Raw genomic sequence first — 26,038 nt, 5'->3', positions numbered from 1 at the left:
TTGTTTCGGCTTAAAGATTTTTTTTAAGCTGCCATCACGACAAGATAAACTCTTTTGGGCAGGCCCTACTCTACTCTAACCTATTAAATATTTGTAAAAATATCCTGTACTCTTTTTAGGTATATTTTTATTTGTTTCTTTAAGGGAATGTGTCACATACATTTTTTTAAATGAACAAAAATACTACGTATAAGGGACAAATACCAACAAACAATGGTCGGACCATATATTACCATCACATAGTTACCAAATAAAACCACCTACAAGGGACAATTGCGGCCACACTATGGCCGGATCACATATTACTATCCCATAGTGACCACTAATACCACATAGAAGGGACAAATACTGCCACAATATGACCAGACCACATATTATAACAACATAATAAAAAGAAAAAAATACTAATTTTACCATAAGTACAATTATACACAGGAGCATTGAATATAGTACACAGTGCATAGTGTCAGTATACACATAATATAGTTATCACCGGTGACATACCCAAAAGCTCTGTAAATAGTGTCAGTGTACAGGTAAGACAGATATCACCAGTGACATTATACACAGGAGCTCTGTATATAGTGTATAGTTTACAAGAAATACAGTAATCACCGTTGACATTATGCACAGGAGCTCTGTATATAGTGTCAGTGTACAGATAATAATGTGATCACCAGTGACATTATACACAGGAGCTCTGTCCATAGTATACAGTGTATAGTGTCAGTGTAGTGGTAACACACTGACTCACTGGTGACGTCTCTAGTTGAAGTGCTTCATCTTCATCCAGAGCACAACTAGGGTTGAGCAAAACAGATTAGACAAATTCAAAAATCGCCGACTTTCGGCAAAGTCGGGTTTCATGAAACCCGACCCGATCCTAGTGTGGGATCAACCATGAGGTCGGCGATCTTCGCGCCAAAGTCGAGTTTCATATAATGCTTTCAGCGCCATTTTTCAGCCAATGAAGGAGGACGCAGAGTGTGGGCAGCGTGATGACATAGGTCTCGGTCCCCACCATCTTAGAGAAGGGCATGACAGTGATTGGCTTGCTTTCTGCGGCGTCACAGGGGCTATAAAGGGGCGTGCACGCTGACCGCCATTTTACTTCTGCCGATCGTAGCATAGGGAGAGGTTGCCGCAGCTTCATCAGAAGAAGGGATATAATTAGGGAGGGAAGATTAAGCCCCGAAACTGCTTGTGCTGTAGCGATTTCCACTGTCCAACACCATTTGTTTGCAGGAACAGTGGAGGCTATATTTTTGTACATCAGCTCTGTAGCTTAATAGGCTGCCTTATAAGGCTCCCTGATAGCTGCATTGCTGTTTGCACGCTGCTGTACAACCCAACTGCTTTTTTAAAAGCAAAAATCCTGTTGCCCCTTTCTGCAGTTATCTTGCTTATTTGTCCACACTTCTGTGTGCAGCAGTCCTTTTTATTGCTTCCATACTTTTCCTGAGATCATTGTAGGGAGATTGAAATTGTACTACAGTCCTTGTATTTTTTCATATATCTTCCAACCACTTTCTGCCGCTTACATTGTGTTGTTTTATACACTGGGCCTGAGTTTTGGTTCAGTCTCCCCCCCAAAAAGTGAGATTCAAATTCTCACAAAGTGGATATACTTCTGTCCTGTTAGTTTGTCGTATATCAGCCAGCCACTTTCTGCCACTTAGATAGCGTTGTTATATACACTGGGCCTAAGTTGCGGTTCAGTCTCCCAAAAAAAAGAGGGAGACTCAAATTCTCACAAAGTGGATATACTTCTGTTCTGTTAGTTTGTCGTTTATCAGCCAGCCACTTTCAGCCACTTACATTGTGTTGTTTTTTGCACAGGGCCTGATTTTTGGTTCAGTCTCCCAAAAAAAAGGGAGATTTAAAATCTCAACACGTATATATACACCTTGTACCTTGTTTTACAGTACCATATAATGGTTGTTATTTTGGTTAGATTTTCCAAAAAATGAGTAAGTCAGGTGGAAGAGGCCGTGGGCGGTGGTTGCGAGCTGGTACTGATGGTGGTGGTGGTGCATCTGGTGGTAGTGGCAAAAGCATAATAGCACCTAAGGCTGGAGGTGTTGAGTTAGCGTCATCGTCTGGCTACATATGACCTCAAAGGCTCCCTTATCTGGGAGTAGGAAAACAGTTTTTAAAGTCGGAACAGCAGGAAAAAGTTTTGGCTTTCCTTGCTGACTCACCCTGTAGCTCTTTCGCCTCCTCTTCAAAAAGTTCCAAATATAAAAGCAGTGAGTCATCAGTGGATGCTCCCGGTCAGGAACAAGACGTTTCCTTGTGTCCTTCACCCAAACCAAAAGTGAAGGATGCGTCAGGCGACACTACAGGTTACTCCATGGAGCTCTTTACACATACCGTGCCTGGGTTAGAACGGGAAATTGTTAACTGGCCATCTAGATTATAATGCTGTTCCATTGACTCAGATCACTACATTGCCCTCACAGTGTATTGAGTCACAATCTGACCCTGATGAGACTATGGTGCCCCGTCCCGAACGCTATTGCACCTTACACGGTGACACAGAGGAAGGTGCACATGACATTGAAGAGGAGGTGATAGATGACCCAGTTGTTGACCCACATTGGCAGCCATTGGGGGAAGAGGGTGCCGCTGCCAGTAGCTCAGAAGCGGAGGAGGATGATCCACAGCAGCCATCTACATCGCAACAGCTGTCATCTGGCAGGCTCGTATCAGGCCAAAAACATTTGTCAAAAACAAAAACAGTTTTAGGGCAGCGTGGCCATCCGGTGAAAGTAACACAGCGTGCAATGCCTGAAAAGGTATTCCATAGTAGGAAGAGTGCAGTGTGGCAATTTTTTAACCAAGATCCGAATGATCTGTCAAAAGGTGTCTGTAAGAAATGCTCAAAGACCTTTAGCAAAGGGAAGAATCTTCAAAATTTAAATACAACGTGCATACTTAGACATTTAACCAGCATTCACTTGCAAGCCTGGAATAACTACCAAACGTCCCATAGCGTTGGTGCATCTGCTCAGAATGAAGGTAGTCAGCAACGCTACATTGCTTCCCTCACTGTAAGCCCACCGGTTAGGACACCACCAGCAGCAAATGTGGAGGTATCGTCGCAAGTAGAGTTGAGCGACCTTGACCTTTTTAGAGTCGAGCCGGGTTTCGCGAAACCCGACTATCTCAAAAGTCGGGTCGAGTGAAATCGGCCGATTATGACGTAAAGTCGGGATCGACCGAAACACGAAACCCAATGCAAGTCAATGGGGCAGCATAGTCGGCAGTGAGTGGGGGCCAGGAAAACACCTAGAGTGCCCATTTTAATGTCAAAACCATCCATTCTTCTTAATGAAGCTTGTCAAGCGTAATTTACCTTATAATAATTGGAAGGCATTTGAAATTGGGGGTCATTTGGCTAAAGTTGTGGTGGGTAGGGCTGGTTCAAGTAATTAGTGGGCCCAGGAAATCTGGACCACGTCACGGCAGTGGAGCAGGGAGAGGTAAGTATTTCAACTTTGCAAGTGCTGTGAACCTGAGCAAGCAGGGGGGGCCCACTCGTTGGCATTGGCACTGGCACAGGGCCCCTCAAAGTACAGCGGTGTGTTTGCACGGCGGGGGCGCCTCCCACCGGCAGCAACACTTTTGCGTACTATGAGAGGCCCTGTGCCAGTGACGTCGCCAACTAGTATTCCTCCCCCCACCTGATGAAGGAACCTGCACTTTCATCTGCACCTTCCTCTTTGTCCCCGTGTAAGGTGGTATGGTATGCGGGAAGAGCAACCTGACTTTCAGCAGGGTCACAATGTTGTTGTGTAGCGTGCACGGGGAATGTTGCGTTATGGGTCAATGTACCAGCAGACTCATCTATCACTGGCTGGGCAATGGGCAGGATGAGGAGGAAACACAGATATAGGCCCATAGAATAAAGTGGGCTAAATGCAGTTCAAAATTGGTAACACAGGAATAACCAGGGGGCATTGCAGTGGAGGACAACTGGAATGAGAGGCTGACACAGAGAGAAGGCCCAAATCAATAAGTAGTCGAAATGCAGTTCAAAATTGGCAACCGTAGTAAACAGGCGGCACAGCTTTGTTCAGTGGAGGAGAACAGCAAGGAGTGGCAGACACCGATAGTAGGCCCCAACCCAACTAGTAGGCCAAATGCAGTCTAACATTAACAACTACTTAACGAGCGCCTGAAAACGGAATTTCAGGACAGGAAACCAGGAGAACAGCAAGGAGTGGCAGACACCGATAGTAGGCCCCAAACCAACTAGTACCCCAAATGCAGTTGTTCCGTTTAACCACAATTTAATGAGAGCCTGAAGATAGAAGTTCAGGAAAGGCAACCTGGAGAACACCTTGGAGTGGAACACACCATCTCTCTACACCCCATACCCAATTTGTAGGCCTAATGCAGTGTAGTTTCCAAGAACTACTAAACGAGAGCCGGAAGATCGAAGCTCAGGAAAGGCAACCTGGAGAACACCTTGGAGTGGAACACACCATCTCTCTACACCCCATACCCAATTTGTAGGCCTAATGCAGTGTAGTTTCCAACAACTACTAAACGAGAGCCGGAAGATCGAAGCTCAGGAAAGGCAACCTGGAGAACACCTTGGAGTGGAACACACCATCTCTCAACACCCCATACCCAATTTGTAGGCCTAATGCAGCGTAGTTTCCAACAACTACTAAACGAGAGCATGAAGATCGAAGCATTGGCGAGGAAACCTGGGGAACACCTTGGAGTGGAACACACCATCTCTCTACACCCCATACCCAATTTGTAGGCCTAATGCAGCGTAGTTTCCAACAACTACTAAACGAGAGCATGAAGATCGAAGCATTGGCGAGGAAACCTGGGGAACACCTTGGAGTGGAACACACCATCTCTCTACACCCCATACCCAATTTGTAGGCCTAATGCAGCGCAGTTTCCAACAACTACTAAACGAGAGCCGGAAGATCGAAGCTCAGGAAAGGCAACCTGGGGAACACCTTGGAGTGGAACACACCATCTCTCTACACCCTATACCCAATTTGTAGGCCTAATGCAGCGTAGTTTCCAACAACTACTAAACGAGAGCATGATGATCGAAGCATTGGCGAGGAAACCTGGGGAACACCTTGGAGTGGAACACACCATCTCTCTACACCCCATACCCAATTTGTAGGCCTAATGCAGCGTAGTTTCCAAGAACTACTAAACGAGAGCCGGAAGATCGAAGCTCAGGAAAGGCAACCTGGAGAACACCTTGGAGTGGAACACACCATCTCTCAACACCCCATACCCAATTTGTAGGCCTAATGCAGTGTTGTTTCCAACAACTACTAAACGAGAGCCGGAAGATCGAAGCTCAGGAAAGGCAACCTGGAGAACATCTTGGAGTGTAACACACCATCTCTCTCCACCCCATACCCATTTTGTAGGCCTAATGCTGTGTAGTTTTCTACAACTACTAAATGAGAGTCGGAAGACCGAAGCAATGGCAAGGCAACCTGGGGAACACCTTGGAGTGTAACACACCATCTCTCTACACCCCATACCCATTTTGTAGGCCTAATGCAGTGTAGTTTTCTACAACTACTAAACGAGAGTCGGAAGACCGAAGCAATGGCAAGGCAACCTGGGGAACACCTTGGAGTGTAACACACCATCTCTCTCCACCCGATACCCATTTTGTAGGCCTAATGCAGTGTAGTTTTCTATAACTACTAAACGAGAGTCGGAAGATCGAAGCTCAGGAAAGGCAACCTGGAGAACACCTTGGAGTGGAACACACCATCTCTCTACACCCCATACCCAATTTGTAGGCCTAATGCAGTGTAGTTTCCAACAACTACTAAACGAGAGCCGGAAGATCGAAGCTCAGGAAAGGCAACCTGGAGAACACCTTGGAGTGGAACACACCATCTCTCAACACCCCATACCCAATTTGTAGGCCTAATGCAGCGTAGTTTCCAACAACTACTAAACGAGAGCATGAAGATCGAAGCATTGGCGAGGAAACCTGGGGAACACCTTGGAGTGGAACACACCATCTCTCTACACCCCATACCCAATTTGTAGGCCTAATGCAGCGTAGTTTCCAACAACTACTAAACGAGAGCATGAAGATCGAAGCATTGGCGAGGAAACCTGGGGAACACCTTGGAGTGGAACACACCATCTCTCTACACCCCATACCCAATTTGTAGGCCTAATGCAGCGCAGTTTCCAACAACTACTAAACGAGAGCCGGAAGATCGAAGCTCAGGAAAGGCAACCTGGAGAACACCTTGGAGTGGAACACACCATCTCTCTACACCCTATACCCAATTTGTAGGCCTAATGCAGCGTAGTTTCCAACAACTACTAAACGAGAGCATGATGATCGAAGCATTGGCGAGGAAACCTGGGGAACACCTTGGAGTGGAACACACCATCTCTCTACACCCCATACCCAATTTGTAGGCCTAATGCAGCGTAGTTTCCAAGAACTACTAAACGAGAGCCGGAAGATCGAAGCTCAGGAAAGGCAACCTGGAGAACATCTTGGAGTGTAACACACCATCTCTCTCCACCCCATACCCATTTTGTAGGCCTAATGCTGTGTAGTTTTCTACAACTACTAAACGAGAGTCGGAAGACCGAAGCAATGGCAAGGCAACCTGGGGAACACCTTGGAGTGTAACACACCATCTCTCTACACCCCATACCCATTTTGTAGGCCTAATGCAGTGTAGTTTTCTACAACTACTAAACGAGAGTCGGAAGACCGAAGCAATGGCAAGGCAACCTGGGGAACACCTTGGAGTGTAACACACCATCTCTCTCCACCCGATACCCATTTTGTAGGCCTAATGCAGTGTAGTTTTCTATAACTACTAAACGAGAGTCGGAAGATCGAAGCAATGGCGAGGAAACCTGGAGAACACCTTGGAGTGTAACACACCATCTCTCTCCACCCCATACCCATTTTGTAGGCCTAATGCTGTGTAGTTTTCTACAACTACTAAACGAGAGTCGGAAGACCGAAGCAATGGCAAGGCAACCTGGGGAACACCTTGGAGTGTAACACACCATCTCTCTCCACCCGATACCCATTTTGTAGGCCTAATGCAGTGTAGTTTTCTACAACTACTAAACGAGAGTCGGAAGATCGAAGCAATGGCGAGGAAACCTGGAGAACACCTTGGAGTGTAACACACCATCTCTCTCCACCCCATACCCATTTTGTAGGCCTAATGCAGCCTACTTTCCGACAACTACTAAACGAGAGCATGAAGATCGAAGCTCAGGAAAGGCAACCTGGGGAACACCTTGGAGTGTAACACACCCTCTCTCTACACCACGGAAGGGCTGATTCTTAGGAAGGAAGGCTGTCGGAAAGAAGCAGGGCGCGTCCGAGGGTGATTATATTCTTATTAGGTATATACTCACCCTCGGACGCGCCCTGCATCTTTATTTGTAATGAATGTTTATTTGCAATGTGGTTTTGACTTACTCTATTTTTTTGGTAAATAATGATTTTATTATTTTCATTGTTTTGCATCTTCTTGGCAATAATATAAAGAAGACGCGACAGGACAACACTCGGTGGATGCCATATCTGTGTTTTAAATTGAAAAAAACTTTCAGTTAACTACTTGCAGGAGAAAGTTATTGTAGCTGGTGGCCATTTTTAGTACTGTACCAGATTTTTGTTGTATGTGTTTGTTTTTAATGTTAAAATGTCTGCATTTGATATCTCTCCAGTATTTTCTTTTTTATAAGCAAAATACTTATTTTTATATTTTCTGATGTTGGTTCAAGGGGTACACGGGCAGCAGTAGACAGGTCAGTGTAGGCCTAGTGGAAGGAGGGACCGCAGACAGGCTTCGAAGCCCTAACATAATAAATTGGGCTGGCTGTAGGCAATTTAAAATTGGTTCCAGGGGAACCCGGGCAGCAGTAGACAGGTCAGTGGAGGCCTAGTGGAAGGAGGGACCGCAGACAGGCTTCGAAGCCCTAACATAATAAATTGGGCTGGCTGTAGGCAATTTAAAATTGGTTCCAGGGGAACCCGGGCAGCAGTAGACAGGTCAGTGGAGGCCTAGTGGAAAGAGGGACCGCAGACAGGCTTCGAAGCCCTAACATAATAAATTGGGCTGGCTGTAGGCAATTTAAAATTGGTTCCAGGGGAACCCGGGCAGCAGTAGACAGGTCAGTGGAGGCCTAGTGGAAGGAGGGACCGCAGACAGGCTTCGAAGCACTAACATAATAAATTGGGCTGGCTGTAGGCAATTTAAAATTGGTTCCAGGGGAACCCGGGCAGCAGTAGACAGGTCAGTGGAGGCCTAGTGGAAGGAGGGACCGCAGACAGGCTTCGAAGCCCTAACATAATAAATTGGCCTGGCTGTAGGCAATTTACAATTGGTTCCAGGGGAACACGGGCGGCAGTAGACAGGTCAGTGGAGGCCTAGTGGAAGGAGGGACCGCAGACAGGCTTCGAAGCCCTAACATAATAAATTGGGCTGGCTGTAGGCAATTTAAAATTGGTTCCAGGGGAACCCGGGCAGCAGTAGACAGGTCAGTGGAGGCCTAGTGGAAGGAGGGACCGCAGACAGGCTTCGAAGCCCTAACATAATAAATTGGGCTGGCTGTAGGCAATTTAAAATTGGTTCCAGGGGAACCCGGGCAGCAGTAGACAGATCAGTGGAGGCCTAGTGGAAGGAGGGACCGCAGACAGGCTTCGAAGCCCTAACATAATAAATTGGGCTGGCTGTAGGCAATTTAAAATTGGTTCCAGGGGAACCCGGGCAGCAGTAGACAGGTCAGTGGAGGCCTAGTGGAAGGAGTGACCGCAGACAGGCTTCGAAGCCCTAACATAAGAAAAATGTCAATACAATGGTATTGACAGTGCCAGGCATTGAAGGATGTCAGCGCATAGACTAAACATTGGTGTAGCTGTGAGAGAAAATTTTGCAAGTGGTAGAGCACTGTTTGACCTGCGGGGGGGACTGTCTTGTGGCCGGCGGTACAGGCCCAGGGCCCCTCATATTACAACGGTGTGTCTGACGTTGGGTGCGCACCACCACCGCCAGACACTTTATTGTACTATGAGGGACCTAGTGGCAGTGCCGTCGACCAAAAGCAGGCACACCCACCTCTTCAGACAAACAGTACTCTCACGGGTGCTGGCGCCAAGTGGCGATACCACGGCCCCGTGTGGGGACTTTGGCCATTTAGGGAGGTGTTAACATGTCGGATGCTGGACAATCAGGTGCTGCAAATTACGAGATTGGAAAAGTCGTTCAGAATAGTCCACAGGCAAGACCTTTACATAGGAAAGCTAGGTGTCAGCCGGGCAAGGTGGGGCAAAAGATTTCGAAATCCAGTTGTGGTTCATTTTAATGAAGGTTAGATCATCTACATTTTGGGCAGCCAGACGAGTCCTTTTTTCTGTTAGTATTGAACCTGCAGCACTGAATACTCTTTCTGATAGGACACTAGCTGCTGGGCAAGCAAGCTCCTGCAATGCATATTCTGCCAATTCTGGCCAGGTGTCTAATTTTGATGCCCAGTAATCAAATGGGAATGACGGTTGAGGGAGAACGTCGATAAGGGATGAAAAATAGTTAGTAACCATACTGGACAAATGTTGTCTCCTGTCACTTTGAATTGATGCTGCAGTACCTGTCCTGTCTGCGGTCATAGCAAAATCACTCCACAACCTGGTCAGAAAACCCCTCTGGCCAACGACACTTCTGATTTCTGCCCCTCTAACACCTCTGGTCTGCTGGCCCCTGCAGCTCGTGTTAGAACGATCACGGGCACTGTGTGCAGGGAATGCCAGAAGCAAACGGTCAACAAGAGTTGATTGTTTGGTTGCTAATATTAGTTCCAAGTTCTCATGTGGCATTATATTTTGCAATTTGCCTTTATAGCGAGGATCAAGGAGGCAGGCCAACCAGTAATCGTCCTCGTTCATCATTTTTGTCATGCGTGTGTCCCTTTTGAGGATACGGAAGGCATAATCCGCCACGTGGGCCAAAGTTCCAGTTCTCAAATCTGTGGTTGTGCTTGGTTGAGGGGCAGTTTCAGGCAAATCCACGTCACTTGTGTCCCTCCAAAAACCAGAACCCGGCCTTGCCGCGCCAACAATTTCCACTGGCCCCGGAAAAGCTTCCTCATTAAAAATATAATCATCCCCATCATCCTCCTTGTCCTCCTCCTCTTTGCCCGCTACCTCGTCCTGTACACTGCCCTGGCACGACAATGGCTGACTGTCATCAAGGCTTTCCTCTTCCTCAGCTGCAGACGCCTGATCCTTTATGTGCGTCAAACTTTGCATCAGCAGACGCATTAGGGGGATGCTCATGCTTATTATGGTGTTGTCTGCACTAACCAGCCGTGTGCATTCCTCAAAACACTGAAGGACTTGACACGTCTTGAATCTTCGACCACTGCACACCTGACAACTCCATGTCTGCCATCCTACTGCCTGCCCGTGTATGTGTATCCTCCCACAAAAACATAACAGCCCGCCTCTGTTCACACAGTCTCTGAAGCATGTGCAGTGTTGAGTTCCACCTTGTTGCAACGTCTATGATTAGGCGATGCTGGGGAAGGTTCAAAGAATGCTGATAGGTCTGCATACGGCTGGAGTGTACGGGCGAACGGCGGATATGTGAGCAAAGTCCACGCACTTTGAGGAGCAGGTCGGATAACCCCGGATAACTTTTCAGGAAGCACTGCACCACCAGGTTTAAGGTGTGAGCCAGGCAAGGAATGTGTTTCAGTTGGGAAATGGAGATGGCAGCCATGAAATTCCTTCCGTTATCACTCACTACCTTGCCTGGCTCAAGATCTACAGTGCCCAGCCACGACTGCGTTTCTTTCTGCAAGAACTCGGACAGAACTTCAGCGGTGTGTCTGTTGTCGCCCAAACACTTCATAGCCAATACAGCCTGCTGACGTTTGCCAGTAGCTGCCCCATAATGGGAGACCTGGTGTGCAACAGTGGCAGCTGCGGATGGAGTGGTTGTGCGACTGCGGTCTGTGGACGAGGTCTCGCTTCTGCAGGAGGACGAGGAGGAGGAGGAGGGGGTGCGAATGGCTACAGCCAACTGTTTCCTAGACCGTGGGCTAGGCAGAACTGTCCCAAACTTGCTGTCCCCTGTGGACCCTGCATCCACCACATTTACCCAGTGTGCCGTGATGGACACGTAACGTCCCTGGCCATGCCTACTGGTCCATGCATCTGTTGTCAGGTGCACCTTTGTGCTCACAGATTGCCTGAGTGCATGGACGATGCGCTCTTTAACATGCTGGTGGAGGGCTGGGATGGCTTTTCTGGAAAAAAAGTGTCGACTGGGTAGCTCGTAGCGTGGTACAGCGTAGTCCATCAGGGCTTTGAAAGCTTCGCTTTCAACTAACCGGTAGGGCATCATCTCTAACGAGATTAGTCTAGCTATGTGGGCGTTCAAACCCTGTGTACGCGGATGCGAGGCTAAGTACTTCCTTTTTCTAACCATAGTCTCATGTAGGGTGAGCTGGACTGGAGAGCTGGAGATCGTGGAACTAGCGGGGGTGCCGGTGGACATGGCAGACTGAGAGACGGTGGGAAATGGTATTGTTGCCGTCGATGTCCTAGATGCAGTGTTTCCTACTAGGAAACTGGTGATTCCCTGACCCTGACTTCTTTGGCCTGGCAAAGAAACCTGCGCAGATACTGCAGGTGGTGCAGAAAATGGTGGCCCTACACTGCCGGAAGGGATGTTGCGTTGATGACTAGCTTCATTGGCCGAGGGTGCTACAACCTTAAGGGACGTTTGGTAGTTAGTCCAAGCTTGCAAATGCATGGTGGTTAAATGTCTATGCATGCAACTTGTATTGAGACTTTTCAGATTCTGCCCTCTGCTTAAGGTAGTTGAACATTTTTGACAGATGACTTTGCGCTGATCAATTGGATGTTGTTTAAAAAAAATGCCAGACTGCACTCTTTCTAGCATCGGATACCTTTTCAGGCATTGCAGACTGAGCTTTAACCGGATGGCCACGCTGTCCTCCAACAGGTTTTGACTTTGCCACGCGTTTTGGGCAAGATACGGGCCCGGCAGATGGAACCTGTTGCGATGTTGATGCCTGCTGCGGCCCCTCCTCCTCCGCTTCAGAACTGCTGCCGCCTGCACCCTGTTCCCCCAATGGCTGCCAATCGGGGTCAAGAACTGGGTCATCTATTACCTCTTCTTGTAGCTCGTGTGCAACTTCGTCTGTGTCACCTTGTCGGTCGGTGGTATAGCGTTCGTGATGGGGCAACATAGTCTCATCAGGGTCTGATTCTTGATCAGCACCCTGCGAGGGCAATGTTGTGGTCTGAGTCAAAGGACCAGCATAGTAGTCTGGCTGTGGCTGTGCATCAGTGCACTCCATGTCAGATTCAACTTGTAATGGGCATGGACTGTTAACTGCTTCACTTTCTAAGCCAGGGACGGTATGTGTAAAGAGCTCCATGGAGTAACCCGTTGTGTCGCCTGCTGCATTCTTCTCTGTTGTTGTTTTTGCTGAAGAGGACAAGGAAGCGACTTGTCCCTGACCGTGAACATCCAGTAACGACGCGCTGCTTTTACTTTTACCAGTTTCACGAGAGGAGGCAAAAGAGCTAGAGGCTGAGTCAGCAAGATAAGCCAAAACTTGCTCTTGCTGCTCCGGCTTTAAAAGCGGTTTTCCTACTCCCAGAAAAGGGAGCGTTCGAGGCCTTGTGTAGCCAGACGACGAACCTGGCTCCACAGCTCCAGACTTAGGTGCAATATTTTTTTTCCCACGACCAGCTGATGCTCCACCACTACCACTACCCTCATTCCCAGCTGACAATGAACGCCCCCGGCCACGACCTCTTCCACCAGACTTCCTCATTGTTTTAAAAACGTTACCAAACTAACGGTATTTGTTGCAGTCACACAACTTACACGGTGAGCTATAACTTCAGTATGATTTAGCTACCCCTTTACAGGTGGGTGAGACCACAACGAAAATCAGGCACAATGTTACACACTCTGTTGTTGGTGGCAACAAATGAGAGAGATGCCACACACGCAGGACTGTCACTGAAGCGCAAATGTAAATATTAATCTCCCACTGATTTGTGTTTTTTTTTTTTAAAAAGGAGACTTTAGAAAAAAAAAAAAAAAAAAAATGATTTTTTAAGGAAGAATTTATAAACCAAATAAAATGAAATGATTTTTTCAGGGAGAATTTAGAAAACAAATAAAACATAAAATAGCCTTTCTAGGGCCCAGTGAGTGAGACAGGACGCGCACAGGAGTCAGGAGTGGCACACAAGCCCAGAGGCCAATATTTATCTCCCACTGATTGATTTAGTGATTTTTTCAGGTAGATTTTGGAACCCAAATCAAGCAAAAAAATTAATAGGCTTTCTATGGCCCACAATTGGAGAGAGAGAGATGGCACACCCAGGAGTCAAGACTGGCACACAAGCAGAAAGGGCAATATTAATCTCCCACTGATTTGATTTTTTTTTTTTTTTCAGGGAGACTTTAGAAAAAAAAATACAAAAAAATGAATTTTTCAGGAAAAATTTAGAAACAAAATAAAATAAAATGATTGTTTCAGGGAGAATTTAGAAAACAAATAAAAAAAAAATAGGCTTTGTAGGGCCCACTGAGTGAGAGAGGACGCACACAGGAGTCAGGAGTGGCACACAAGCCCAGAGGCCAATATTTATCTCCCACTGATTGATTTAGTGATTTTTTCAGGTAGATTTTGGAACCCAAATCAAGCAAAAAAATTAATAGGCTTTCTATGGCCCACAATTGGAGAGAGAGAGATGGCACACCCAGGAGTCAAGACTGGCACACAAGCAGAAAGGGCAATATTAATCTCCCACTGATTTGATTTTTTTTTTTTTTGTTCAGGGAGACTTTAGAAAAAAAAAATACAAAAAAAATGATTTTTTTCAGGAATAATTTAGAAACCAAATAAAATAAAATGATTTTTTCAGGGAGAATTTAGAAAACAAATAAAACAAAAAATAGGCTTTCTAGGGCCCACTGAGTGAGAGAGGACGCACACAGGAGTCAGGAGTGGCACACAAGCCCAGAGGCCAATATTTATCTCCCACTGATTGATTAAGTGATTTTTTCAGGTAGATTTTGGAACCCAAATCAAGCAAAAAAATTAATAGGCTTTCTATGGCCCACAATTGGAGAGAGAGAGATGGCACACCCAGGAGTCAAGACTGGCACACAAGCAGAAAGGGCAATATTAATCTCCCACTGATTTTTTTTTTTTTTTTTTTTCAGGGAGACTTTAGAAAAAAAAAATACAAAAAAAATGATTTTTTTCAGGAATAATTTAGAAACCAAATAAAATAAAATGATTTTTTCAGGGAGAATTTAGAAAACAAATAAAACAAAAAATAGGCTTTCTAGGGCCCACTGAGTGAGAGAGGACGCACACAGGAGTCAGGAGTGGCACACAAGCCCAGAGGCCAATATTTATCTCCCACTGATTGATTTAGTGATTTTTTCAGGTAGATTTTGGAACCCAAATCAAGCAAAAAAATTAATAGGCTTTCTATGGCCCACAATTGGAGAGAAAGAGATGGCACACCCAGGAGTCAAGACTGGCACACAAGCAGAAAGGGCAATATTAATCTCCCACTGATTTGATTTTTTTTTTTTTCAGGGAGATTTTAGAAAAAAAAAATACAAAAAAAAAAGATATTTTTCAGGAATAATTTAGAAACCAAATAAAATAAAATGATTTTTTCAGGGAGAATTTAGAAAACAAATAAAACAAAAAATAGGCTTTCTAGGGCCCACTGAGTGAGAGAGGACGCACACAGGAGTCAGGAGTGGCACACAAGCCCAGAGGCCAATATTTATCTCCCACTGATTGATTAAGTGATTTTTTCAGGTAGATTTTGGAACCCAAATCAAGCAAAAAAATTAATAGGCTTTCTATGGCCCACAATTGGAGAGAGAGAGATGGCACACCCAGGAGTCAAGACTGGCACACAAGCAGAAAGGGCAATATTAATCTCCCACTGATTTGTTGTTGTTTTTTCAGGGAGACTTTAGAAAAAAAAATACAAAAAAAATGATTTTTTTTCAGGAATAATTTAGAAACCAAATAAAATAAAATGATTTTTTCAAGGAGAATTTAGAAAACAAATAAAACAAAAAATAGGCTTTCTAGGGCCCACTGAGTGAGAGAGGACGCACACAGGAGTCAGGAGTGGCACACAAGCCCAGAGGCCAATATTTATCTCCCACTGATTGATTTAGTGATTTTTTCAGGTAGATTTTGGAACCCAAATCAAGCAAAAAAATTAATAGGCTTTCTATGGCCCACAATTGGAGAGAGAGAGATGGCACACCCAGGAGTCAAGACTGGCACACAAGCAGAAAGGGCAATATTAATCTCCCACTGATTAGTTTTTTGTTTTTTTTTCAGGGAGACTTTAGAAAAAAAAAATACAAAAAAAATGATTTTTTTCAGGAATAATTTAGAAACCAAATAAAATAAAATGATTTTTTCAGGGAGAATTTAGAAAACAAATAAAACAAAAAATAGGCTTTCTAGGGCCCACTGAGTGAGAGAGGACGCACACAGGAGTCAGGAGTGGCACACAAGCCCAGAGGCCAATATTTATCTCCCACTGATTGATTTAGTGATTTTTTCAGGTAGATTTTGGAACCCAAATCAAGCAAAAAAATTAATAGGCTTTCTATGGCCCACAATTGGAGAGAGAGAGATGGCACACCCAGGAGTCAAGACTGGCACACAAGCAGAAAGGGCAATATTAATCTCCCACTGATTTGTTTTTTTTTGTTTTTTTCAGGGAGACTTTAGAAAAAAAAAATACAAAAAAAATGATTTTTTTCAGGAATAATTTAGAAACCAAATAAAATAAAATGATTTTTTTCAGGGAGAATTTAGAAAACAAATAAAACAAAAAATAGGCTTTCTAGGGCCCACTGAGTGAGAGAGGACGCACACAGGAGTCAGGAGTGGCACACAAGCCCAGAGGCCAATATTTATCTCCCACTGATTGATTTAGTGATTTTTTCAGGTAGATTTTGGAACCCAAATCAAGCAAAAAAATTAATAGGCTTTCTATGGCCCACAATTGGAGAGAGAGATGGCACACCCAGGAGTCAAGACTGGCACACAAGCAGAAAGGGCAATATTAATCTCCCACTGATTAGTTTTTTGTTTTTTTTTTCAGGGAGACTTTAGAAAAAAAAAATACAAAAAAAATGATTTTTTTCAGGAATAATTTAGAAACCAAATAAAATAAAATGATTTTTTCAGGGAGAATTTAGAAAACAAATAAAACAAAAAATAGGCTTTCTAGGGCCCACTGAGTGAGAGAGGACGCACACAGGAGTCAGGAGTGGCACACAAGCCCAGAGGCCAATATTTATCTCCCACTGATTGATTTAGTGATTTTTTCAGGTAGAATTTAGAACCCAAATCAACCAAAAAAATAAATAGGCTTTCTATGGCCCACTATTTGTGAGAGAGATGGCACGCTCAGGACTGGCACACAAGCCCAGAGGCCAATATTAATCTCCCACTTTTTTTTTTTTTTCCAGGGAAAATTTATAAACCCAATAAAAAAAATAATAAATAGGCTTTCTATGGCCCACTGTCTGAGAGAGAGAGATGGCACGCTTAGGACTGGCACACAAGCCCAAAGGCCAATATTAATCTCCCACTGATTGATTTATTGATTTTTTCAGGTAGATTTTGGAACCCAAATCAAGCAAAAAAATAAATAGGCTTTCTATGGCCCACTGAGAGATGGCACACACAGGAGTAAGGAGTGGCACACAAGCCCTGAGGCCAATATTTTTCTCCCACTGATTGATGTAGTGATTTTTTCAGGTAGATTTTAGAACCCAAATCAAGCAAAAAAATAAATAGGCTTTCTATGGCCCACTGAGTGAGAGATGACACAGACAGGGATGGCACTCTAGCAGAAATGCCAATCTTAATCTCCCACAAAAAAAAAAAAAAAAAAGGAACTGTCCTTCAATTACTATCTCCCTGCAGTAATCTCAGCCAGGTATGGCAGGCAGCAATAATGAGTGGACTGATGCACAAATTAAATAAAAAGTGGGGACAAACAAACAAGATAGCTGTGCAGAAAGGAAGGAACAAGAGGATTTGTGCTTTGAAAAAAGCAGTTGGTTTGCACAGCGGCGTACACACAGCAATGCAGCTATCAGGGAGCCTTCTAGGGCAGCCCAATGAGCTACAGCGCTGAGGGGAAAAAAAAAAAAATGTAGCTTCCACTGTCCCTGCACACCGAAGGTGGTGTTGGGCAGTGGAAATCGCTACAGCACAAGCGGTTTGGTGGTTAATGGACCCTGCCTAACGCTATCCCTGCTTCTGACGAAGCGGCAGCAACCTCTCCCTAGGTTCAGATCAGCAGCAGTAACATGGCGGTCGGCGGGAACGCCCCTTTATAGCCCCTGTGACGCCGCGGACAGCAAGCCAATCACTGCAATGCCCTTCTCTAAGATGGTGGGGACCAGGACCTATGTCATCACGCTGCCCACACTCTGTGTTTACCTTCATTGGCTGAGAAATGGCGCTTTTCGCGTCATTGAAACGCGACTTTGGCGCGAAAGTCACGTACCGCATGGCCGACCCCGCACAGGTGTCGGATCGGGTTTCATGAAACCCGACTTTGTCAAAAGTCGGCGACTTTTGAAAATGTTCGACCCGTTTCGCTCAACCCTAGTCGCAAGGCCAAAGCAGTCAGAGAATCACAAGGTTATTGGTAGGAAACACTGTATGTAGGCCAACATCGAGAATACGATCACCAACCCTCTCTCAGTCCGTTAAGTCCACCACCACCACCACTAGTTCCACCATATGCACCTCTACAGTCCAGCTCACCCTACAAGAGACTCTCATTAGGAAAAGAAAGTACTCATCCTCTTATCCGCGCACACAGGGTTTGAACGCCCACATTTCTAGACAAATCTCATTAAAGATGATGCTCTACCGGTTGGTTGAAAGCGAAGCTTTCAAAGCCCCGATGGCCTACGCAGTACCACGCTATGACCTACCCAGTCGACACTTCTTTGCGAGAAAAGCCATCCCAGCCTTCCACCAGCATGTCAAAGACCACATTGTCCATGCAGTGAGGCAATCAGTCAGTAGAAAGGTGCACCTCACAACAGACTCGATCCTAAAAAAGTAAAAGTCGCTCCACTCTACGCACAACGTCATCACTTCTTCCAGCCTGGACTCATCTCTGCAGAAAATAACACAGTTATCTAGAGTACATTCCCCAATTTTTCCACAACCTCTACACTACTGCAGATGAAGAAAAAAAGCGACCATGTTGCCCTGCACAGTAACAGGACTTCTCCTCCCACACACTGAAAACAGTATCCTCAAAAATAATATCCTTTAATTAGTACCTACAGTAATAGTATCCAAAATTCTTGACCCCATGTGTCCTCCCATTGTAGACCTCACGCGTCCTCCCATTCTGGACCCCACGTGTCCTTCTATTCTGCCTCATGTCTCTCCATATTTTCCTCCATATTGCCCTATAGTAATCCATAGTAATATAATGCACCCCATAGTCATCTATAGTAGTATAATGCACATCATAGTCATCCATAATAGTATAATGCATCCCATAGTCATGTACAGTAGTATAATGCACCCCATAGTAATACATAGTAGTATAGTGCACCCAAATAGTCATATATAATAGTATAGTGCACCCAATAGTAATCCATAGTAGTATAATGCACCCCATAAAGTACAATGCACCCCCATAGTCATACATAAAGTACAAGTCACTCACACAGTTACATATACTATTATATTGCACCCCCATAGTCATATATAATAGTATAATGCATCCCCTAGTCATAACAGTATAATGCACCCCCATAGTACTATAATGCACCCCATAGTCCTATATATAGTAGTATAATGCACCTCCATAGCCATAGTACTATCATGCAATCCCATAGTAGTATGATGCACCTCATAGTCATATATAGTAGTATAATGCACCCCCATAGTAGCATAATGCACCCCATAGTCCTATATAGCAGTATAATGCACCCATATAGTAGTATAATGCACCCATAGTCATATATAGTAGTATAATGCTCCCCATAGTCATATATAGCAGTATTATGCACCCTCATAGTAGTATAATGCACCCCATAGTCATATATGGTATAATGCACCCCCATAGTAGTATAATGCCCTTCATAGTCATATATAGTAGTGTAATGCACCCCCATAGTTATATATACTATTTTAATGCACCCCCCAGAGTCATATACAATAGTATAATACATCCTATAGTTATAGCAGTATAATGCACCCCCATAGTAGTATAATGCACCCCATGGTGGTATATAGTAGTATAATGCACCTCCATAGTAGTATAATGCACCCCCATAGTAGTATATAGTAGTATAATTCACCCATATAGTAGTATAATGCCCCTCAATAGTAGTATAATGTACCCCATAGTAGTAAAATGCACCCCATAGTGGCATATAGTAGTATGCCCCATAGTAGCATAATGCACCCCATAGTCATATATAATAGAATAATGCACCACATAGTCATATATAATAGTATAATGCACCCCATAGTCATCCATAATAGTATAATGCATCCCATAGTCATATATGGCAGTATAAAGCACTCCATAGTCATACACAGTAGTATAATATACCCCCACAGTCACATATAACAGTGTAATGCAACCCATCGTCATATACAGTAGTATAATGCACCCCCATAGTTAGACATAAAGTATAATGTACCTCCATGGTTATATATACTATTACAATACACCCCTTAGTCCCACATAGCAGTATAATGCAGCCTCATAGTAGTGTAATGCAGACCATAGTCATATATAGTATAATGCACCCCCATAGTAGTATAATGCCCTTCATAATAATAATAATCTTTATTTAGCGCTAACATATTCCGCAGCGCTTTACAGTTTGCACACATTATCATCACTGTCCCCAATTGGGCTCACAATCTAGAATTCCTATCAGTATGTCTTTGGAATGTGGGAGGAAACCGGAGTGCCCGGAGGAAACCCACGCAAACACGGAGAGAACATACAAACTCTTTGCAGATGTTGTCCTGGGTGGGATTAGAACCCAGGACCCCAGCGCTGCAAGGCTGTAGTGCTAACCACTGCGCCACCGTGCTGCCCTCATAGTCATATAGAGTAGTATAATGCACCCCCATAGTCATATATACAATAGTATAGTACATCCTATAGTCTTAGCAGTATAATGCACCCCCATAGTAGTATAACACACCCAAGAGTGGTATATAGTAGTATAATGCACCTCCATAGTAGTGTACTGCACCCCCATAGTAGTATAATGCACCTCCATAGTAGTATAATGCACCCCATACATACCAACATGCTCTTTTTTGTGCCCAAAATTTGCTGCATAAAAAAGTTCAAGCAAAGTGGATATGATTTTACAGACACTGATGCCCACTGCGCATTTAAAGATGCTGTTGAACTGTTCACTTGTTTGGTATGTTTCTTATGTATAGGCTTCTCTGGTGAACTTTAAAAAAAAAAAACTAATGTAAAAAAGTGGTTGCATTTTAAATGCAGAATCCCCGTGTTTCTGCACTAAAATAAGAATAAAAATTCTGTTTCAAATGTGCACCAAAATATATATCAAAGGGGAAAACACATACAAAAATCAGCAAAAACACAATAATCAGAGCAGATTGCTATGGTGTATTTTTGTGTGGATATCTGCAGAAAAAAAGTTGATAAAAAAGCATAGGTTTTGTATATAGGAACAAGGTCTCACATATTCCTTGACTATAATGATACTGTTATGAATCAACAAGCGGTATGCAGTGGTCCAACTAAAAGCATGAAGTCAGATGGATTCTTTCAGGATCACATAGTCGAGAAAGTAACACACTTTTATAGCAGGGATTGAGGTTTGCACAAGACTAGTGCTGAGTAGGGTTGAGCGACTTTTACTTTTATAGGATCGGGTCGGGTTTTACGAAACCCGACTTTTTCAAAAGTCGGGTCGAGTGAAATCGGCCGATCCTATAAAAAAGTTGGGGTCGGGGTCGGCCGAAACACGAAACCCAATGCAGTGCATTGGGTTTCCAATGGTTCCCAGGGTCTGAAGGAGAGGAAACTCTCCTTCAGGCCCTGCGATCCATATTTAAGTGTAAAATAAAGAATTAAAATAAAAAATATTGCTATACTCACCCTCTGACGCGCCCTGGTACTAACCGGCAGCGAAGGAATCAGCGCGTGAAGGGCCTTAGATGACGTCGCGGCTTGTGATTGGTCGCGCGACCGCCCATGCGACCGCTCGCGCGACCAATCACAAGCCGCGACGTCACCGAAGGTCCTTCAAGCGCTGATTCTTAGGAAGGAAGGCTGCCGGAAAGAAGCAGGGCGCGCCCGAGGGTGAGTATATTCCTATTAGGTATATACTCACCCTCGGACGCGCCCTGCTTCTTTCCAGCAGCCTTCCTTCCTAAGAATCAGCCCTTGAAGGACCTTCGGTGACGTCGCGGCTTGTGATTGGTCGCGCGAGCGGTCGCATGGGCGGTCGCGCGACCAATCACAAGCCGCGACGTCATCTAAGGCCCTTCATGCGCTGATTCTAAGGAAGGAAGGCTGCCGGTTAGTACCAGGGCGCGTCAGAGGGTGAGTATAGCAATATTTTTTATTTTAATTCTTTATTTTACACTTAAATATGGATTCCGATACCGATTTCCGATATTGTAAACATATCGGAACTCGGTATCGGAATTCCGATACCAAATTCAGAAGATCGCCGACCTCATGGCCGACCCCACACAGGGGTCGAGTCGGGTTTTATGAAACCCGACTTTGCCAAAAGTCGGCGACTTCTGAAAATTGCCAACCCATTTCGCTCAACCCTAGTGCTGAGCGATACCTTCCGATATCCAGAAGTATCGGATTGGATCGGCCGATATCCAAAAAATATCGGATATCGCCGATACCGATACCCGATACCAATGCAAGTCAATGGGACACAAATATCGGAATGTAAATAAGCCCTTTCTGTCCTTGTACATCCTGTTCCAGAGGGGGAAAGAGTGTGGGCGGTGTGTGGGCGGACACAATGCGTGTCTGTGTGTGCGGGCGGGGTCTGTGCGGGCCTGCCGGGGGTCTGTATGGGCCTCTCGGGGACTGTGCGTGCATGCCGGGGGTCTGTACGGGCCAGCCGGGGCTCTGTGTGGGCTGCCGGGGCTCTGTGCAACCTGCTGGGGCTCTGTGCAACCTGCTGGGGCTCTGTGCGGCTTGCCGGGGCTCTGAGTGGGCTGCCGGGAGTCTGTACGGGCCTGCTGGGGATTTGTGCGGCGTGCCGGGGCTCTGTGCGGGCCTGCCGGGGCTCTGTGCGGCCTGCTGGGGCTCTGTGTGGCGTGCCAGGGCTCTGTACGGGCCTGCTGGGGCTCTGTGCAGCGTGCCGGGGCTCTGTGCGGCGTGCCGGGGCTCTGTGGGGGCCTGCTGGGGCTCTGTGGGGGCCTGCCGGGGCTCTGTGCGGGCCTGCCGGGGGCTCTGTGCGGCATGCCGGGGCTCTGTGCAGGCTGCCGGGGCTCTGTGCGGGCTGCCGGAGCTCTGTGCGTGTGTGCAGGGATTGTCTGATGGGACTACAAGTCCCATCGGATGATGCCTACTACAGTGACAGTGATTGACACATTACCGAATGATGGGACAGTAGTAGTCCCATTATCCAGCTAATGTGTTGAATGAAAAAAAAAACATACATACTACATACATACTACATACAATACATTCATACATTACATACAATACATACATACAGTGCATTAAACATAGAGTTCATACTCACCATTACTTGTCACTTTGTTCCCCGAAACCAGTGTAATCTGTAAAAAAATATTACAATAACAAACAACCAATATACTCCCTGTCCACAGAAATCCACGAGTGTCCCACGACGTTCTCCCGTGGAGAACGGCAGCATCAGCTGATGTGACCGCTCTCCAGAGGCTCCAGGAATACAATGACGGGAGGACGGTATCCTTCCGCACTGTATTCCTCCGCCGCTGTAAAAAAAATAGTCCCTAGTCTCACTTTTGGCATTGCTGTGTGAGAAATATTCTCACGCAGCAATTGCTATAAGGTGAGACTTTGAACTATAATAACCTCAGTGATGCACTGCAGGAGCCATTGTCTTCTGTCAGTGTGTCACTGAGGGTCCTATAGAGCAGTGACATCACCCGATGTCACTGTTCTATAGGGGAGATCGTCGTGGGACACTCGTTATTAATTGGACTACGGCAGACAGGTAGTATACGGTTTATTATTTTACGTTTTTTGCAGGCGCTGAAGTATGGTAAGTATGGTTAAATGAAGAATATTAAAATACTTTTTTCCTAATGTGTGTGTTTTATTAACCCTTTATTACTATTGGATTAATAATGGATAGGCGTCTTATTGACGCCTCTCCATTATTAACCAGGCTTAATATCACCTTACAATAGCAAGGTGACATTAATCCCTTATTACCCCATATCCCACCACTACACCGGAATGGGAAGAGAGAGGCTAAGTGCTAAGAGCCCCGGCAGGCCCGCACAGACCCCCGGCAGGCACGCACAGACCCCCCCATGGTCACGCACAGACCCCGCCTGCACACACACACGCGCAATCTCTGCCCACGCATCGCCCACACTCCATTATGGTGCATCATTGCACTATAGGAACTTCCGATTCCGGTATCCGATATCGCAAAAGTATCGGAACTCGGTATCAGAATTCCGATACAGCGAATATCGGCCGATACCCGATATTTGCAGTATCGGAATGCTCAACACTACACAAGACTTGTACATGTAGTATGTATGTATGTAGTATGTATGTACAGTAGTATGTATGTAGTATGTATGTAGTATTTTTTTTTCACATTCAACACATTAGCTGGATGATGGGACTACTACTGTCCCATCATTGGCTAATGTGTCAATCACTGTCACTGTAGCAGACATCGTCCGATGGGACTTGTAGTCCCATCGGACGATGCCTGCACACACGCACAGAGCCCCGGCAGCCCGCACAGAGCCCCGTCACGCCGCACAGAACCCTGGCAGCCCGCACAGAGCCCCGGAAGCCCGCACAGAGCCCCGGCACGCCGCACAGAGCCCCGGCAGCCCGCACAGAGCCCTGCCACACCGCATAGAGCCCCAGCACACACACATAGAACCCCGGCATGCCGCACAAAGCTCCGGCAGCCCGCACAGAGCCCCAGCACACCGCACAGAGTTTCAGCATGCCGCACAGAGCCCCCGCAGGCCCGCACCGAGCCCCAGCAGGCCTGAACAGACCCCCAGCAGCCCGCAAAGAGCCCCAGCATGCCGCACAGAGCCCCGGCATGCCACACAGACCCCCAGCAGGCCCACACAGACCCCCGCAGCCCGCACAGAGCCCGGGCAGGCTGCTCAGTGCCCTGGCAGGCCCTCACAGAGCCCCGGCAGGCCCGCACAGACCCCTGGCAGGCACGCACAGACCCCGCCTGCACACACACACGCAGTCTCCGCCCACACACCGCCCACACTCCATTATGGTGCATCATTGCACTATAGGAACTTCCAATTTCGGTATCCGATATCGCAAAAGAATCGGAACTCGGTATCGGAATTCCGATACAGCAAATATTGGCCGATACCCGATATTTGCAGTATCGGAATGCTCAACACAACACAAGACTTACCACTACTAGAAATTACCAGTTGCAGGGTTAGTAGCTCAACCGTTAATGGTAGACTAATATTTGTGAGCTAGTTAGGTGGTTACTTGTGGTAGATATCATCTAGTGATGAGTGAGCGTGCTCACCACTGCTCGATGATTGAGCACCAGGGTGTTCGGACACGCTTGTTACTCGATCAAGTATAGCAGGTGCTCGAGCTCAATGCTTGAGTCCCCGACCTGCATATTTCACGACTTTTAGACAACCAATAAACATGCAGGTACTACCTGTGAAACACGCTAAGGCTAGTCTCACACGTCCAGATAATTCCGGTACCAGAGAAATCGGGACTGGAGTTTTCCATGTCCGTGTGTCCGTGTGCTCACAAGGCACATCAGTGTGGCACACGTGCGGCAGCCGTGTGCCGCCTGTGTGCCTCCTGAGGACCACACGGACTGTGCAGGAGAGACAGCGCTGTCCCCTGCGTGTGGTGCTGAAGACAGCATTCATACCTTCTGTCCTGGTTGGCTGAAAGCAGCGCTTGCAGGAGAGAAGGGATGAAAAATCAAGTTTTTATTGTGAAAAATAAAGTTTGGGCGTCATCTAATGCCTCCCACCCCTCCCCACCCCTGCGCGCATGCCCCGTAGCAGAGAAATACTCACCCAGCTCCCGCGATGCCTCCTCTCAGCGTTGGCAGCTTGTCCTGTGTGAGCGGTTATGTGGTACCGCTCATTACAGTGATGAATATGCGGCTCCACCTCCCTTAGGGACAGTCTGTTACACCTGAGACACCCATCTGTGACACCAGAATAAGGCACACCTGTGCAATGACCACGCTGTCTAACAGCATCTTGATATGCTACACCTGTTAGGTGGATGGATTATCTCAGCAAAGAAGTGCTCACTAACACAGATTTAAACAAATTTGTGGACAGTATTTAAGATATAAAAGCCTTTTATGTACATAGAAAAAGTCTTATAACTTTGAGTGCAGCTCATAAAAAATTTGAGCAGAAACAAAAATGATGTGCTTATATATTTTTTTCAATGTACATATATTGAAAAGTATTTTTCTCTCGGAATATTCTCTGAAGCAGGTAAATTTGAATTTCAAATCATCTGCTCATCTCTAGTTATCACCTATTGTACCTTGTTTTTAACAAAGTATTAATAGTAGTACCGTAATCATCATCTAGAATTACATATTAGCTTCTGAATAGGTCTGATAGGGACTTACATCCAGAGTAATGTGCTTCCAAATCTGAGGTTCTATAATTTTTATTTTTTATATTGTAAGACTGTGCAGATTTT

General features: G+C 45.8%; 1 protein-coding gene across 1 annotated transcript in view; it reads left to right on the top strand.

Annotated features, from left to right (window-relative positions):
• The window catches only part of LOC138644868 (carboxypeptidase O-like), a 285,082-nt gene that overhangs the window by 219,114 nt on the left and 39,930 nt on the right, over positions 1–26,038 (top strand). The gene's annotated exons all lie outside the window — the stretch shown is intronic.

The sequence above is a fragment of the Ranitomeya imitator genome, chromosome 7 (genome assembly GCF_032444005.1).
Source record: "Ranitomeya imitator isolate aRanImi1 chromosome 7, aRanImi1.pri, whole genome shotgun sequence".
NCBI classification, from domain to species: Eukaryota; Metazoa; Chordata; class Amphibia; order Anura; family Dendrobatidae; genus Ranitomeya; species Ranitomeya imitator.
Note: the sequence above shows the minus strand (reverse complement) of the source record. Positions and strands in the feature narration are given on the sequence as shown.